The 13,846-nt window shown below is 44.6% G+C and overlaps 1 protein-coding gene across 1 annotated transcript in view; it reads right to left on the reverse strand.

Moving 5' to 3' along the window:
* The window catches only part of cttnbp2nlb (CTTNBP2 N-terminal like b), a 109,766-nt gene extending 97,099 nt beyond the window's left edge, over positions 1–12,667 (reverse strand). The window contains exon 1 of the mRNA XM_070859488.1: positions 12,600–12,667. The gene's annotated coding sequence lies outside the window, so the exon portion shown is untranslated. The remainder of the gene's footprint in view (positions 1–12,599) is intronic.
* Positions 12,668–13,846: the final 1,179 nt, after the last annotated feature.

Below are 13,846 nucleotides of genomic sequence, written 5' to 3' on the forward strand. Positions count from 1 at the left end.
CATTATCGGTTTCCTGCACATCAGGCTGTTTACACCCAAGTGTCCCTTTGGTGGGAGGGCGAAGTGCATTATCTGCACTCCTGCAATGGTGCATTTAGTGTGTTCATTGTTAAAAAGTTTTCAAATTATAGTGACAGCGATTTGATGCTTCCCAGACAAAGTATAAGTAGCTCAATGGAGCAAGGAATATATACTCCCCCTAAGGATGTTTATTGCCCTATTACTCAAAATAATGTTGCCCATGTGGGCTGGTTAAGAATTAGAAGCATAATTTAAAAAAAAGTGGAAAATGCAACTAATGAACTAGCCAGCACACAAGTTACCCTCCAGTTTTGGTGAGCTGGAAACAGCTCAGCTTGCAAACAACAACGTGCTTAATCCCTTCATTTCAGATCATTGTTCCTTCCTCGGCTTTCCTGCCACATCTGATCTTTTGTGACCCTGATGCAGCTGTTCCCACTGAACAGAACAGCTCTTTGTCTGCTCTATAGACAAATGTGTAGTTTATCGCTTTCCAGATTTAATTTCTTCTGCTTCAAGTAAATTTTCATGAAAGTGACAAGTTAATTAAGGCCTGCTCAATAAAAATCCCAGTGGCCTAATATTGCAAAATTTGTTTCAATTAAAAAAAAACTTTTCAGCACAAGGTTTGAATTTAAACAAGATTTTTCACATCAGCACTGAGATCATTATATCATATTTCAGACTTGTAATTTTTAAACAAGATCACTAAAATGTATAAATGAACTATTAAAGAGCAACTCACTAATCGTTGGCTCTTAAATTTATATTAACAAAATAATCTACTTCAGTTGTAAAGTTACACAGCAATAATTCACTTTAAATGGAATTGCCCAGTGAACTAAAGATACAAATTTCCTTGCTAGTTCATTTCAAGACTTGTAATGAAGAGGATGTTTTAAAAAACAGCTTTGTTTCCAGTGAAAAGACTTTTTGGCAAAAGGGAAGGAATGAGGAAATCTAACTTTGGAAAACCTCCAAACTCCAAACATGACAATGTGTGAGCATTTCTAGATGCTGGAGTGTACGAGACTATGTAATGGATAGAGAAATACGTGTTGCACATTACTTCAAGCACACTCAGAAAAGATATTGAACACACAATTTGTCCCTGGACCAAAATGGACTAAAGTAACTCACAAAACACCAAAGACTTGAGTGAGTTGCACGGATTTCATACATTCTGTACTCAGCGAGCATTACGTTTAAATAAAGTTTTAAAGTGCAATCCATTAGCTTAGACCATCAAACTGCAGAGTGCCTTACGCAAAGTTGAAATTTCTGTCCACAGATTTTAACCATCTTAAAAAGCCTTTCAGGAGGAGTTAGAAATGATGGGTAGATAGAGCCTCTAGAGAGCCACTACCAAGGGAAAGCGGCTCTCCGGATAAGGCAAACAAAGGTTCGATCCATGTACATTTATTAGCAACTTGGTTTGGAGGGTCTCAGTACAGTGACTGGCAGATGTCCATATGTCTCAGACACACAGATGAGCAAATAATTACCATACAGATGAGATGCATCACTGTCATACCTCATCACATTTGGATGTTTAAGAGTCATTTATTATTGGGCAATAATGAAAAAGGCATGCATACAACAGGGTTTATAATCATTTTGGCTTTCAGCTTGATAGCACGCGGAAACATACCACAGATATAAAGGCCCAGAATCTGCTGGAGCGGGACATCTTGCGCTTTGAGTGGGACTATTTGCCTCGCCGTTCAGCTACACTTATTTTTGTGCCGCAAATTGACGAATTGATAATGGCACGGCGATGTCCACGGGGCATCTGGGACCTTGGTGAACAACGGGACTGACAGCTATCTTTTCATCGCCAGAGAGGTTGAGCGCGAGCTCCGGTTCTCGCAAGACTAACCGGCGGAGCGGCGCAAATCGTCAAGCGATTTGTGGCGATTGGCAACTCACGGCGTACCTCTTCCTCGCCATAAATTGCTGCCTTTTTTTTTTACGCACTAATAAGGACGTGTGCTGTGAACTCCCCCTTAATTTTCCAGCAACTTCTGGGCCAATAAATCCATGATATTACCCACAACCTTGCATTCATTATTCGCATCAGATTGCTTAGTCTTGAGTGACCTATGAGGAGGAAAGCAATTACTGTTTCTTTTATATAAAAAGGCTGAACTATATACTTGATACAACAATTTGTAAACAATAGCACCCACAATCTTTACACGTGCTAGAAGTAAAATCCTAAAATCAAGGTTTTGCAATATTATGTTAACATTTACAGCAGCAATATTAGATTGCAAGGCAATCCAAGAATAACGCAGTATCAAGGATGTTGGCAGTGAAAATGCAGGTAACAGGCAAAATGAAATCCCAACTTCTACAGATTAAAAATTGGACATTCCCCAATGTTAAGGCAAGTCTCATCATCACAGCACTGTATACAAAACGGCAAAAAATTACAACCAACTTTTGTTTGTTTTGTCCCATTAATTTGGTGCTGTAAAGTTTCTTTAAAGAGAAATAACTATTAAGAATATTAGCCGAAAGCGGTACTGAAACTGGCTATTGGGAAGCTGAAGTGTTATTGGAGAAGCAGTTATTAATACAGGATGAGAGAGTATAGGTTAACTCAACCCCTCACATTGTCAGGCTTAGTTGCCTCCCCATGAAGAGCATTCACTGATATAATTAGTACCCACTGATTAAAAAGTATTGCGACAAAAATAACTTCAAGTACATTGAATAAAACAAAAAAGGATGTTAATCATAATTCTTTTGATTTCAAAAATTGCTACAGATGGCTCGCCTCTCAAAAATGGATCTTGCTTCAAATGTATATTCATGAGCTTGTTACAGCAGCAGTGTGATCCACAGCCAACTATTATACTGTATAGTGACAGCAAAGCACAACTTGCAATAAATCAATAACTAACTGCATGTGAGTAATTATATAGAGAGCAGACGTTCAGGATTTAGACAGAACAATGAAAAATTATGCATAAACGAAATGAGGCTGTCAGTGTAATTTAGACTATTAGCCAATCTCCAAGTACAATTATAAATCAGATAAGCAAATGAAGACATCTTTTAAAAAAAAATTTGCAGAAACAAATTCCTCTCAACAAGAAGAGAATACCCATTTTCCTTCTGTAATTAATGGTCTTCTAAAGGAAATGCAACACATGCCATTAAAACTTGTTATTTCACCAAACTACAATTATTTAGTCCAATTTTTATTAAAATAGGAACTTGGCTCCTAAACAGCAACGCGTCAGCAAAATGAAACGGTTCTGAAATAACTTGATTTTTAAAAAACAGGAATAGTTCCTTTTGAAGTGGTATTATTTCCGCTTTATTAAAACAAAAATAGCGAACGTTCCGCACTTTGCTCGATCCAGAGGAACACCATGTGTATTTCCGTTCTCAAAACACAAAGAACTCAAAAGTATACAGCATCTTTCGTACCCTCAGGATGACCCATAGCGCTTCATATCAAATTAAGCACTTTGGAAGTGCAAGAAAGTAAGAACTTGCATTCATATAGCGTCTTTCCTGAGGGCACGAAAGACGCTGTATACTTTTGAGTTCTTCGTGTTTTGAGAACAGAAATACACATGGTGTTCCTCTGGGTCGAGCAAAGTGCGGATGGATTCACTCTGGAGCATGCACGATGCTGAGAATGACGTGAATAGCACGTTTAGTGAGTTTGTCTTACTGCAGGTAAAGAGTCCACAGCCAGAGAGGGAATGAAAGATTAATAGGAAGAGCAGTGCAAGGAAGGTAGTGCAGGGGTCCCCTGCGGTCATGCCCCTGCAAAACAGACACACCGCTTTGGGTACTGTTGAGGGGGATGACTCATCAGGGGAGAGCAGCAGCAGCCAAGTTCACGGCACCATGGCTGGCTCTGCTACACAGGAGAGCAGGAAAAAGAGCGGGAGAGCGATAGTGATAGGGGATTCAATTGTAAGGGGAATAGATAGACGTTTCTGCGGCCGCAACCCAGACTCCAGGATGGTATGTTGCCTCCCTGCTGCAAGGGTCAAGGATGTCTCGGAGTGGGTGCAGGACATTCTGAAAAGGGAGGGTGAACAGCCAGTTGTCGTGGTACATATAGGTACCAACGATATAGGTAAAAAACGGGATGAGGTCCTACGAAATGAATGTAGGGAGCTAGGAGTTAAACTAAAACGTAGGACCTCAAAAGTAGTAATCTCAGGATTGCTACCAGTGCCAAATGCTAGTCAGAGTAGGAATCGCAGGATAGCTCAGATGAATACGTGGCTTGAGCAGTGGTGCAGAAGGGAGGGATTCAAATTCCTGGGGCATTGGAACCGGTTCTGGGGGAGGTAGGACCAGTACAAACCAGACAGTCTGCTCCTGGGCAGGACTGGAACCAATGTCCTAGGGGGGGGAGTGTTTGCTAGTGCTGTTGGGGAGGAGTTAAACTAATATGGCAGGGGGATGGGAACCTATGCAGGGAGACAGAGGGAAATAAAATGGAGTCAGAAGCAAAAGATAGAAAGGAGAATAGTAAAAGTGGAGGGCAGAGAAACCCAAGGCAAAAAACAAAAAGGGCCACATTACACCAAAATTCTAAAGGGACAAAGTGTGTTAGAAAGACAAGCCTGAAGGCTCTGAGCCTCAATGCAAGGATTATTCGGAATAAGTTGGACGAATTGACTGCGCAAATAGCAGTTAACAGGTATGATGTCATTAGCATCACGGAGACATGGCTCCAGGAGACCAAGGCTGGGAACTCAACATCCAAGGGTATTCAGCATTTAGGATGGATAGACAGAAAGGAAAAGGAGGCAGGGTGGCGTTGCTGGTTAAAGAGGAAATTAATGCAATAATAAGGAGGGACATTAGCCTGGATGATGTGGAATTGGTATGGATGGAGCTGCGGAATTCCAAAGGGCAGAAAACGCTAGTGGGAGTTGTGTACACCAAGAGGTTGGGGACAGCATCAAACAAGAAATAAGGGATGTGTGCAATAAAGGTACAGCAGTTATCATGGGCGACTTTAATCTACATATTGATTGGACGAACCAAACTGGTAGCAATGCGGTGGAGGAGGATTTCTTGGAGTGTATTAGGGATGATTTTCTAGACCAACATGTCGAGGAACCAACTAGAGAGCTGGCCATCCTAGACTGGGTGATGTGTAATGAGAATGGACTAATTAGCAATCTTGTTGTGTGAGGCGCCTTGGGGAAGAGTGACCATAATATGGTAGAATTCTTTATTAAGATGGAGTGACACAGTTAATTCGGAAACTAGGGTCCTGAACTTAAGGAAAGGTAACTTCGACAGTACGAGGCGTGAATTGGCTGGAATAAACTGGCAAAGAATACTTAAAGGGTTGACGGTGGATAAGCAATTGTACATCCTTGTCTGGAGTAAAAATAAAACAGGGAAGGTGGCTCAACCGTGGCTAACAAGGGAAATTAAGGATAGTGTTAAATCCAAGAAAGAGGCATATAATTTGGCTAGAAAAAGCAACAAACCTGAGGTCTGGGAGAAATTTAGAATTCAACAGAGGAAGACTAAGGGTTTAATTAAGAGGGGGAAAATAGAGTACGAGAGGAAGCTTGCAGGGAACATAAAAACTGACTGCAAAAGCTTCTGTAAATATGTGAAGAGAAAAAGATTAGTGAAGACAAACGTAGGTCCCTTGCAGTCAGATTCAGGTGAAATTATAATGGGGAATAAAGAAATGGCAGACCAATTGAACAAATACTTCGGTTCTGTCTTCACAAAAGGAAGACACAAATAACCTTCCGATTGTACTAGGGGACAGTAGTCTAGTGAGAAGGAGGAACTGAAGGTTATCCTTATTAGGCGGGAAATTGTGTTAGGGAAATTGATGGGATTGAAGGCCGATAAATCCCCGGGGCCTGATAGTCTGCATCCCAGAGTACTTAAGGAAGTGGCCCTAGAAATAGTGGATGCATTGGTGATCATTTTCCAACAGTCAATCGGCTCTGGATCAGTTCCTATGGACTGGAAGGTAGCTAATGTAACACCACTTTTTAAAAAAGGAGGGAGAGAGAAAGCGGGTAATTATAGACCGGTTAGCCTGACATCAGTAGTGAGGAAAATGTTGGAATCAATCATTATGAAATAGCAGCGCATTTGGAAAGCAGTGACAGTATCGGACCAACTCCATGGATTTATGAAAGGGAAATCATGCTTGACGAATCTTCTGGAATTTTTTGAGGTTGTAACTAGCAGAGTGGACAAGGGAGAACCAGTGGATGTGGTGTATTTGGACTTTCAAAAGGCTTTTGACAAGGTCCCGTAAAATCAAAGCGCATCGTATTGGGGGTAATGTACTGACGTGGATAGAGAACTGGTTGGCAGACAGGAAGCAGAGAGTCGGGATAAACGGGTCCTTTTCAGAATGGCAGGCAGTAACTAGTGGAGTGCCGCAGGGCTCAGTGCTGGGACCCCAGCTCTTTACAATATACATTAACGATTTAGATGAAGTGTAATATCTCCAAGTTTGCGGATGACACTAAACTGGATAGCGGTGTGAGCTGTGAGGAGGAAGCTAAGAGGCTGCAGGGTGACTTGGACAGATTAGGCGAGTGGAAAAATGCATGGCAGATGCAGTATAATGTGGATAAATATGAGGCTATTCATTTTGGGGGCAAAAACACGAAGGCAGAATATTATCTGGATGGCGGCAGATGAGGAAAAGGGGAGGTGCAACGAGACCTGGGTGTCATGGGTCATCAGTCACTGAAAGTGGGCATGCAGGTACAGCAGGCGGTGAAGGCGGCAAATGGTATGTTGGCCTTCATAGCTAGGGGATTTGAGTATCGGAGCAGGGAGGTCTTACTGCAGTTGTACAGGGCCTTAGTGAGGCCTCACCTGGAGTATTTTGTACAGTTTTGGTCTCCTAATCTGAGGAAGGACGTTCTTGCTATTGAGGAAGTGCAGCGAAGGTTCACCAGACTGATTACTCATATGACAGTCCAGCCATCCCTAGAGAGACTGGATCAACTGGGCCTTTATTCACTGGAGTTTAGAAGGATGAGAGGGGATCTCATAGAAATGTATAAGATTCTGACGGGACTGGACAGGTTAGATGCGGGAAGAATGTTCCTGATATTGGGGAAGTCCAGAACCAGAGGCATAGTCTTAGGATAAGAGGTATGCCATTTAGGACTGAGATGAGGAAAAACTTCTTCACTCAGAGTTGTTAACCTATGGAATTTCCTGCTGCAGAGAGTTGTTGGTGCCAGTTCATTGGATATATTCAAGAGGGAGTTAGATATGGCCCTTACGGCTAAGGGGATCAAGGGGTATGGAGAGAAAGCAGGAAAGGGGTACTGAGGGAATGATCAGCCATGATCTTATTGAATAGTGGTGCAGGCTCGAAGGGCCTACTCCTGCACCTATTTTCGATGTTTCTATGTTTCATGACCTCAGGGCTTCTCAAAGCACATGACAGCCAAATAAGTATATTTGAAGTACAGTTGGCGTAATGTAGGAAACATGTCAGCCAATTTACCACAGCAAGCTACCACAAACAGCAATGTGATAATGATTGAGATCATCTTTTAAAAAAAAAAGTAAGGTTGATTGAGGGATAAATATCGACCTCAGGACACCGATAACTCCCCTGCTCGTCTTCGAAATAGTGCCGTGGATTCTTTTACATCCACCCAAGAAGGCAGATGGGATCTCGGTTTAACGTCTTGTCTGAAAGACGGCACCTCAGACACTACAGCGCTCCTTCAGTACTGCACTGGAGCGTCAGCCTGGATTATGTGATTAAGTCTCTGAGTCACTGTTTTGATGCAGGTAAACGGGGCAGCTAATTTGCGTACAGCAAGGTCCCACAAACGGCAAGTGAGATGAATGACCAGTTAGTTCATTGGCCCTGATGGTGATTGTTGGCCAGGACACCAGGCGAACTTATCTGCACTTCCTCTAATAAACTATTTTAGAGAGGGTTTTGTTGATGTGAGGCTTTGCATTATATCCTGTATAGTGATGTGCAAGCATTAGATTTACCAAATAACCAGTGGACTTGGGACCTTTTTCACTTCAGGCGCAGTTTGCTCTGTCTTTGGCTGCTTAATCTCAGCCGTGGCTCAGTGGGTAGCACACTCACCTCTGAGTCAGAAGGTTGTGGGTCCAAGTCCCACTCCAGAGACTTGAACACAAACATCTGGGCTGATACTCCAGTGCAGTGCTGCGAGAGTGCAGCAACAACAACTTGTACTTATATAGCGCCTTTAATAGTGAATCATCCCAAGGCGCTTCCCAGGAATATTATGAGACAAAATATTTGACACCGAGCCGCATAAGGAGATATCAGGGCAGGTTGGTCAAAGAGGTAGGTTTTAAAGAGCGTCTTGAAGGAGGAAAGAGAGGCAGAGAGGTTTAGGTAGGCAGTTCCAGTGCTTGGGGCCAAGGCAACAGAAGGCACAGCCACCAATGGTTGAGTGATTATAATCAGGGCTTCTTAAGAGGGCAGAATTAGAGGAGCGCAGACATCTCAGGGGGGTTGTGGGGCTGGAGGAGATTAGAGATAGGGAGGAGCGAGGTCACGGAGGGATTTGAAAACAAGGACCATAATTTTGAAATCGAGGCATTGCTTAACCGGCAGCCAATGTAGGTCAGCGAGCATACGGGTGATGGGTGAGCGCCCTTATCTTGGGAGCCTCCTATCAACAAGAGCAGGCATTGATGATTAGTGCGCCAATGCAGCTTCCGGCCGCCTGAGGAACAGAGTGTTTGAAGACCAGGCACTCAAAATGTCACCAAGCTCATAGTCTACAGGGCTGTAGTAATACCCGCCCTCCTGTATGGTTCGGAAACATGGACCATGAACAGCAGACAACTCAAGTCGCTGGAGAAATACCACCAACGATGTCTCCGCAAGGTCCTACAAATCGCCTGGGAGGACAGACGCACCAACGTTCGCTTCCTCGTCCAGGCCAACATCCTCACCATTGAAGCACTGACCACACTTGATCAGCTCTGCTGGGCAGGCCACATAGCTCGCATGCCAGACACGAGACTCCCAAAGCAAGTGCTCTACTTGGAACTCCTTCACGGCATACGAGTCAAAGGTGGGCAGCGGAAACGTTACAAAGGACGCCCTCAAAGCCTTGCTGATAAAGTGCAACATCCCCACTGACACCTGGGATTCCCTGGTCAAAGAACGCCCTAAGTGGAGGAAGTGCATTCGGGAGGGTGCTGAGCTCCTCGAGTCTCGTCACCGAATGCATGCAGAAATCAAGCGCAGGCAGCAGAAAGGGTGTGCGGCAAACCAGTACCACCCACCCCTTCCCTCAATGACTATTTGCCCCACCTGTGGCAAAAACTGTGGTTCTCGTATTGAACTGATCAGCCACCTAAGAACTCATGTTAAGAGTGGAAGCAATCCTGAGGGACTGCCTATGATGATGGGACTTGGTGCAAGTTAGGACACAGGCAGCCGAGTTTTGGATCACCTCTAGTTTATTTAGGGTAGGATGGGGGAGACCAGCCAGGAGTGCATTGGAATAGTCAAGTCTAGAGGTAACAAAGGCTTGGATGAGGGCTTCAGCAGCAGAGGAGCTGAAGCAAGGGCAGAGACGGGCGATGTTACAGAGGTGAAAATAGGCGGTCTCAGTTATGGTGCAGATATGTGGTCGAAAGCTTATTTCCGGGTCAAATATGACACCAAGTTTGCGAACAGGCTGGTTCAGCCTCAGACAGAAGTTGGAGAGAGGGATTAAGTCAGTGGCTAGGGAACGGAGTTTGTGGCGGGGACTCAAAACAATGGCTTCGGTCCTCCCAATATTCAATTGGAGAAAATTTCCAGAATTGCTTGTCGGACCAGCATTCTGATAATTTAGAGACCGAGGAGGGGTCGAGACAAGTGGTAGTGAGGTAGAGCTGGGTGTCGTCGGTGCACATGTGGTAACTGACGCTGTGTTTTCAGATGATGTCACCAAGGGGCAACATGTAAATGAGAAATAGGAGGGAGCCAGGGATAGATCCCTGGGGGACACCAGAGATAACAATGCAGAGGCAGGAAGAGAAGCCGTTGCAGGTGATTCTCTGGCTACGATCAGATCGATAAGAATGGAACCAGGCTATTGTAGTCTCTCCCAGCTGGATGACGGGGGAGAGGCGTTGGAGAAGGATGGAATGGTCAACCGTGTCAAAGGTTGCAGACAAGTCAAGAAGGACTTGCCACAGTTACAGAGGATATTATGTGAGACTTTGATGAGAGCTGTTTCGGTACTGTGGCAGGCGCGGAAACCAGATTGGAGGGATTTAAACATTGAATTGTGGAAAAGAAGGGCACGGATTTGGGAGGCGACAACTCGCTCAAGGACTTGAGAGGAAAGGGATGTTGGAGATGGTGTGGTAGTTTGCAAGGAAGGAGGGGTTGAGGGGTTTTTTTTGAGGAGAGAGGTGATGAAGGCAGATTTGAAAGAAAGACTTGCATTTATATAGTGCCTTTCATGACCAATTAAGTACTTTTGGAGTGTAGTCACTAAGGGACCCCCTGCCCTAGCCCTGACCTCACATCTTTCATCAGTTTCTCTCCGATCTCCAGTCATGACCTTTCTGAGCTCATCCTGTCCTATAGTAATGTGGCAAACACTGCAGCTAACTTGCGCACAGCAAACTCCTACAAACAACAATGTGATAATGACCAGATAATCTGTTTTTGTTATGTTAATTGAGGGATAAATATTGGCCAGGACACCGGGGAGAACTCCCCTGCTCTTCTTCAAAATAGTGCCATGGGATCTTTTATGTCCATCTGAGAGGGCAGACGGGGCCTCGGTTTAACGTCTCATTCGAAAGACAGCACCTCCGACAGTGCAGCACTCCCTCAGCACTGCTCTGGAGAGTCAGCCTAGATTTATGTGCTCAAGTCCCTGGGAGTGGAACTTGAACCCACAACCTTCTGACCCAGAGGCGAGCGTGCTGCCCACTGAGCCACAGCGGACACATTTGAGGGAAGGGGGGCCAGCACCCGATGAGAGAGAACAGTCATCAATGTCAGCTCACATGGGAGCCAGAAAAGGAAGTTAGATGGTCAGCAATTTGGTGGGAATAGCATCAAGGGAGCAGGAAGTGGATCTCCTGGACAGGATGAGCTTGGAAAGATCATGAAGGGAGATCGGAGAGAAACTGGAGAAAGATGTGGGGTCAGGGCTAAGGCAGGGGGGTCCCTTTGATGAAGTTTGGCCTGGCGCGCTAGGGGAAGCAGGGGAAGGAAGGAACGAGGCAGAGGCAGCCGAACGGATGGTCTCAATCTTAGAGACAAAGATGTCCATAAGCTCCTCACATCTATTGTCGGAAGTGAGGGTGGAAACTGGGGAGAGGGGTTTAAAAAGACGTTTGCCAGTGGAGAATAGAAGCTGGGCTTCATCTTCGCAATCTAGAATGATTCTGGAATAGTGGGCAGTTTTGGCAGACGAGAGCAAGACCCGATAATGCTTTATGTGGTCCAGCACTGTCGGAGGCGTCAGCTTCCGGATGAGACGTTAAACCGATGCCCCGTCTGCCCTCCTCGGGTGGATGTAAAAGATCCCATGGCAACTATTTCAAAGAGCAAAGAGAGATCTCCCCGGTGCCCTGGCAAATATTTAGCCCTCAAATCAACAGAGTAATGACAGATTATCGGGTCATTATCACATTGCTGTTTGTGGGAGATTAAAAACATAGAAAATAGGTGCAGGAGCAGGCCATTCAGCCCTTCTAGCCTGCACCGCCATTCAATGAGCTCATGGCTGAACATGAAACTTCAGTACCCCCTTCCTGCTTTCTCGCCATAACCCTTGATTCCCCCGAGTAGTAAGGACTTCATCTAACTCCCTTTTGAATATATGCTGTGTGCAAATTGGCTGCTGCGTTTCCCACATTACTACAGTGACTACACTTCAAAATAAAAAAGTACTTCATTGGCTGTAAAGCGCTTTGGGACATCCAGAGGTGGCGAAAGGCACTACACAAATGCAAGTTCTTTCATTGTTTCAAAGAGGGGAAGAGTCACAGAATCAGTGCTGACGCTCTCACCCTCCCTTCATGGTGCAATGGCACAAATCTAAACTCAAGGAGAAGCAAAAAAAATAATCAATTTCAGGAAGAGATTGGAGCAGAAATGTTGAGGTTTTTTTTTGTACACTCTCAGTCCCCTATTCTACTTTAACTTGGGAAGCACAGAGAAAATAAAACACAGGCTGTGATTCCTTCCAAGTGTGGAAGTTGAAGCAAGACGGCAGCTGGATTTTAAAAAAAAGGAGGAATTACAGAGAGAGATTTTATTTTATTTTTTTTTTTAAATTGTAATTCATAATTTTTTTTCCTTTCATAAAAGACTCCCCGCAGCAGCGATCCATCCCTGTGTGTGAGTGGCGCCACAGCCAAACATAAATCATTTCTGCTTCTTAAACTGACTGGGAAAAGAGAAAGGAAGAAATTAAGATAAAATTATAAAGTACTGAGGAGGGGGGGAAAAAAAAGAAAAAAATATTTATGAGAAAAAAAAATCACCTCAGAAATATAACTCGACGCAAAACATTGAATATTTACAGTAATGATGAAGAGAAATGTTGTATTTGAGGATATAAACTTACATTTAGTGTTTTTTCCCTCGAAGCCAGCTTTGACAATCTCCGCTTCTCTCTTTTTCTCTCACTTTATTTTTTCGCCCGCCTCTTTTCGCCCCGGGACGTCGTCGGACTTTGACCGACAGCCTGTCCGGCCAATGGGGTGTCCGAGTGCCTGCGGCGGTCCGCCAATCGCCGAGCGTGTAGACGAAGGTAGGCGCGGTCTCGCATCGCTCCCGCCTCCCGCTGGACAACCGCCCCCCCACCCCCGTCCGTCAGGCGGCTCGCGCATGCTCGGGCTGGGAGGGGTGGGCGGGGCTCGTCGGGTCGCGCGCCCACCGCCCCCCCGGCGCCTGCTACTCTTCAGCCACCCTGTCAGTCAGGCGGCTTGCGCATGCTCAGCAGCGAGGTGGGCGGGGCCTTCCCGCTCTCCCTTTGTCTCCGCCGCTCGCGCTCGGGGCATTGTGACGTCTAGGTGGTGGGGCGTGGCCCCTTACTGTCCCCGCCCCCTCTCCCCAAACTTTGGACACAACTCGAGAAGTTTAAAGAAGGTAGTTCTTTTTTATGCAATTATATCGAGCTGGCTGTTGGTAACTTTAAAATACTTTTTTGCAATTTAAATTATTTGCTGAGAGTGTCAATGATTTGCAATAAGGGGAGAAAAGAAAATTGACAGTGAACTTGTGCAATATGTTGCTCCAGCACCAACAATAATTTGCAATAAGGACAGGAAATATTTAGGTCAGGTAGCATCTGTGGAGAGAAAAACAGAGTCAAGGTTTCAGGTCGGTGACCCTTCGTCTGTGTAACAAAAATTTGTATTTACCTAGCGCCTATAACGTATTAAAAAGTCGCAAGGCAATTAAATAAGGTTATTTTTAAAGAGCATCTGGCATGTCAAGGGACCTACAAAGTATGCTTCCTAAAGGACACTCATGACAATTGCAGAAATTTAGATGGGGGTATGAATTTAAAAGTGTGTTTTTTTTTAAAGGAGTTTTTTTGAAGGCAGAGAGCAAAGGTCGGATTGGCTTTGGAAGAAAATTCCAGAGAACAAGGTGTGTATGGGTGTACAATGGGTCTCAGTAAACACTGGTGCTGGAGCAGAGAATGAACAACTTGCTGTTTACTGACTTGGGTGGGTTTGAATGTTTCAAATGGTTGCACTTAAAAGGAGAGGTGCAATGACTGGAAAATAAATGGTCTTGGGATGTTTTACTATGTTAAAGGCAGTTTATAAATGTAAGTTTTCATCAGCATAGAGCCCAAGGTTT

Source organism: Pristiophorus japonicus, chromosome 17, assembly GCF_044704955.1.
Source record: "Pristiophorus japonicus isolate sPriJap1 chromosome 17, sPriJap1.hap1, whole genome shotgun sequence".
Taxonomy (NCBI): Eukaryota; Metazoa; Chordata; class Chondrichthyes; family Pristiophoridae; genus Pristiophorus; species Pristiophorus japonicus.